The 4,858-nt window shown below is 34.7% G+C and overlaps 1 long non-coding RNA gene across 1 annotated transcript; it reads right to left on the bottom strand.

The window, feature by feature from the left end:
• Positions 1 to 341: 341 nt before the first annotated feature.
• LOC131773179 (uncharacterized) lies at positions 342 to 2,136 on the bottom strand. Its single transcript, XR_010718979.1, has 2 exons — positions 2,040 to 2,136; positions 342 to 534 (listed from the first exon to the last, which is right to left on the bottom strand). It is a non-coding gene; the product is annotated as an uncharacterized lncRNA (long non-coding RNA).
• Between the last annotated feature and the right edge of the window lie 2,722 nt (positions 2,137 to 4,858).

Below are 4,858 nucleotides of genomic sequence, written 5' to 3'. Positions count from 1 at the left end.
AATACTTTTATGACAAACGTGATAACAGTTCAATCTTGGCTAAATTGAAGATGGTTTAGAAGTTAACAATTGTAAGAACTTTTCACTAACATATGCTGCTGACAAAGGAGAAAATATATGCAATTCTGCATTTTTTGCATTTTATCAAGCAATCATATGTTTGCTCCTTATCACACTATGACACTTCCGTTTTGTCACATTCCAAAAAATAACTTGAGAAATACACTGTCACTCATCTTACACTGTTATATTTACCTATTACAGAAGGCTGGAAACAAAGATTTTGTTTTCAAGAAAATAAGATTTCTTGTCCAAGACACAAGGAAGTTTGACTGCGAAGCACAGATAAAAATGCGAGAAATTTTATTTTTTTCAGAGAACAAGGTAGTTCTACTCATGTATAAACAGAACAAATGCGATTTAATAAATCAGATATGCGGCATGACTCCTTTTCTTCCATCCCCACTCAAAACAAGCAAACACACCTATAGAGGTTCCAGTCTGGTCGGCAAATGAAAAGGAGGAAGGTGATCACTGCAAAATTAAGCATTAGGGTTCTTATTTATAACATATTGATTATTGTATACTGATATCTAGAAATTAAGGTTGCAAGTAGCAGCCAGCTGAGTTATAGTTTGAGTTTTATCAAGTCCATTACTTTGTTAAATTTAGAGTAACCTTGACTTGAGAGAGGAAAATTGAGGAGCTGTAATATACTAATCATCAATTAGGGACCACAAAGAAAAATTTATTTATAGAGACTTTTGAAGGAGAGGGGTAAGACTTGTGACAAGCTGGCAGACATATAGATAAACTTTACTGCTAAATGGGTTACAATACAAAGTGCTCAGTATTTGGATCAGCTATGGCTCAACTTAAACTTTGCTTTAGCTTCAAGTTTAATCATTTGTGGTTTCCTTTCTCTGTGTTTATTTTTCAAGTTATGTACACAGAAGAAAACAAAAATGACAAGGAATGCTTTTGAATATCAAGAGGCTGGAATAAGCAAGAAACCAAAACTGAATTTTAAACAGTACAAAGTTAATTTGATCTTCCAATGTTATTTAATTTTAACCATAGAATTTGCTATTTAAATTTATCCCCTCCATTTTTCTGGGTATTGTGAGCAAAAACAAACAATTATCACAAAATGCATGGTATACAATGGTTTGATTCACCAATGTGGCAAAGGCCTTTCACTGTCTATCCATAAAAAGGGAAATAGTTTGTAAACTGTAAGACATTCTGCATGTTGAGTGTATACTTATTCATCCATGTGAAATTAAAGGTTACTTGAAATAAATGTGAAAGATTTATAGGATTTTCAGACCCCTGATAACAATTACTAATGTGCTGATTTGTTGTACTTAAAGGTTATGATTTTGGCGGAAATAGTGGAAGAAATTTCTGGACCTGGAATTTTGTTGTAAATGTTTGTTTAAATCAGTTTAAGTCAGTTAAAAACTCTCCTGTTTCAAGATTACATGATTACCACACCAGAACCTTTTGTATTCTATGTTATGCACCATGTTATGATTATGGTTTCAATAATAAAAGGTGCTGACTCAAGAACTTTCCAAAATATCTCTACATACAAAGAAATAGATTGTGGTTATGTACTCCAAATAGCAGGTCACATCAGTCTTCTGTAAGGAAGTAGCAGAAATTTCTGTGGTGGTTTTGGTGGATGGAGAGAAACATCCACCAAAACCACTTTATTCTATGTGTTAAGAGTTATGATAATCATTATGAACGTTTGGTCGGTCAGCGATTGTGTACCATAAAAAATAATTAGCCAGAGCACTAACTGCTAATTAGTGGTATAAATCTTTTGTCTCCCTGAACATCTAACAATGGCTATAGATAAAATTTAAAAAATATATTGTTGATGGTTTTGGTCAAAGTTTTGGTGGATGCTCCCTAATGACATCCACCAAAACTACATAACATCTAAGTACCTTTTAAATACGTGAAATATCTGCATAAAATTGCGTAAAATGTTTTATAATACTACAATCGAACAATAAATTAATACTTACCATTTCTTTAGTAAAAAGTTTTGACGCAATTTCCCAAACAAATGATACACTTGGGTCATCGGGATAAGTCGGCATGTTGTCGTAGCTTCGTAATTTTTTTCCATCATTCCATCTCAGTCCCTCTCGACCAAGGCGGTTTTGGTGGATGGAATCTAATGCTGACCTTTCTGAAGGAGCTTAGAAACCAGGCTTAACTCAGTAGCCAAGCCTACTGAATTTGTGCCCAAGCCTTTTCTTGCTTGCGTGACCTTTTTTGTCACAATGGAGAATACAAGGAACTTCGCCGTGTAGTAAACACAAGTTCAAATTTTTAAAGCAGCAAAGAGAAAAACGTTTTGAGACCGAAAGGTAGATAAGTAAGTAAGTAAGTAAGTATTTTAGTGTTTTACAACCGAAATTTAGTGTTTTGCTTTGTAATTTTACAATGTGCAGTAAATTGTCAAATTAATAACTCGAAAAGCTTTCAGCGAAAAGTTAACTCTTTATTAATAACCTTATACTTTCTTCATCTGATATCTCAATTAGCGATAACACCAGAAATCATTTGCTTTTGTGGTATATACTATATGTATACCTAACTTGTTGAAGTACGTTGTCATGAAATAATGCACTCTTAGCAACAATTAATCTGATTACACAAAACTGAGCTAATGTTTAAATTGTTCTCGGGACTGCCTTGACATCTGAGGCAACTGATAATGCATTTTGGGAGTGGTAGGGATGCTTACTACATAATGGCTATGGCTGTGCCTGTCCTTGAATTTGCCCTGTTGTTTGTAATAGATTTTCCATGCATTGTCTGTTATTTTTTTCAGGAAATTTTAGTTTGCAAGAAGAAAATTTTTTCACAGAAGAATCCTTTTTCCTGTAACGTGTACAACTGTTGCTCACATTTGCCATATTACTGATATTTTTATCATAACAGAATTTCCATAAGAATTATTTGACATTGAATTCTTATACAAATACTGCAAGGTCACGCCTGCCCACCAACCCATCAAGGTGGTGTTGAAAACTGCAGTAAGGTCTATTGAATATAGTTGAAGTACTGAATTTCACTCCATGACTTACAACTACAGAATATAGGGCTTTACGCACCAAACAAAAAAAATGCTTTCTTGGCTCATTTGCATCAAGCCACCTAATATAATTCACAAAGATAATATAATTGACATTGGATTACATTGGATTCTCATACAAATACTGCAAGGTTATGCCTGCCCACCAACCCATTAAGGTGGTGTTGAAAACTGCAGTAAGGTCTATTGAATATAGTTAGAGTACTGAATTTCACGTTATGACTTACAATTACAGAATATGGGGTTTTGTATGATTAGGTACGAAACAAAAAAAAAGCTTTCTTGGCTCATTTGGATCAAACCACCTAAGAAAATGCAATCAATGTCTTGTTTTCTGTATCCTGAGTCATTGCTCAGCTAGAATTGACATTTAAATCTTAATTATAATCATTTAAATCCAACTGAATGTATTTCTTTAATTACTTTTCCACTGACTGCCAAACCAGCAAGCCTTGAGGCATTAAACAGTGAGGACTTTTAAAAAGGCCCTATATTGTATACATGTAGCTGCTTTGGGAGAGGGGAGTGGTAAAGTTTCAAATTTGGTTAAGAGTATGTAACACAATAATAATAATGATGATAATGTTAATAATTATAATTAATTTTTCCATCCTTCGTTGCAAATGCATCTGACCCAGAGTAATAAGTGGAACATACCAGAATAGTTTTTTTATTAATGCAAGGCCTCAGTGGTGCACAGTTATGATACGAAAATAATTTTCTCTTGTGTGAGGCATCAGTCAATTTAGGAATTACCAAGTGTGAAATTTCAAGTCAATATAGTCCAGAAACTGCTCATTTTTGTAGAGGGTTGGGCTCAGAGGGGTGGAGAGGTTGAAATTATTAGGTTTGCGTACCGTTTTCACACTTTGCACCCTGAGCACTCATACACGCAAACTTCAGATGGATGCTAAACACAACAGCGTCAAAAAAATAGTCAAGCAAATAACTAATTTACCTCTATAAACAGTGAAAAGGCCCTACAGATTTTACTCGTAGCTTCTTTAAAGGTATAACCTTCTTTGACGTTATAACAAGATTATCAAGTTGTCAAATACGTATTTTAATATGATTGATACCGATTGCTTTATTACGTCGAAATAAGCTTAATGTCAAGAATAAATAGGCGGATTACTACACTCATGACGAATTTTGTGGTCCATTAAAAAAAGTACTTGGTTCAATTACGCAGTTCACCAAAAGGTTAATGTTGTTTGCCTGCTGGGATTTTTTTTAACATTGAATACATTTTCAAGACCTGTACTCGATGAGGTGCACTTCTTGCGATTGTGCTGCAATCCAGCGAGTCCTTCGGAAAAACATCTCACCTAGAGCAGAGCTTGTAAGACACTATTCAGAAGCAAGTATTTCCTTGGTTTGAAATTCCCTTCGGTTTTATTTGACCGTGAGTAGTGTTTAAAATTCACGAAGAAAGCGTATTTTAGTCGAAGGCAGAAGATTCGTATTTGAACGGAGCGCAGCGAGATAAGGCAATATTCTTTCCCGCGAAAATTACAAAAAAAATAAGGTTAAGAGATAACTTCCCAATTGTTTTTTCTCGCGCAAGTAACAAAAATGTTCCCTTCCCTGTTCCCCTCCAATCGCACTTCAACCAGTCGTGGGAGGTGAGTGTAGAATTATTAGCAAATCGTCAGAAGGCTTGGCTACCTATTTGAGCCTGGTGTCTAGGCTCCTTCTCAAAGATATTCCACGAATAATTTCCGAGAAATCGCACAACGT

Source organism: Pocillopora verrucosa, chromosome 10, assembly GCF_036669915.1.
Source record: "Pocillopora verrucosa isolate sample1 chromosome 10, ASM3666991v2, whole genome shotgun sequence".
Taxonomy (NCBI): domain Eukaryota; kingdom Metazoa; phylum Cnidaria; class Anthozoa; order Scleractinia; family Pocilloporidae; genus Pocillopora; species Pocillopora verrucosa.
This window is presented reverse-complemented; position numbering and strand designations above follow the sequence as displayed.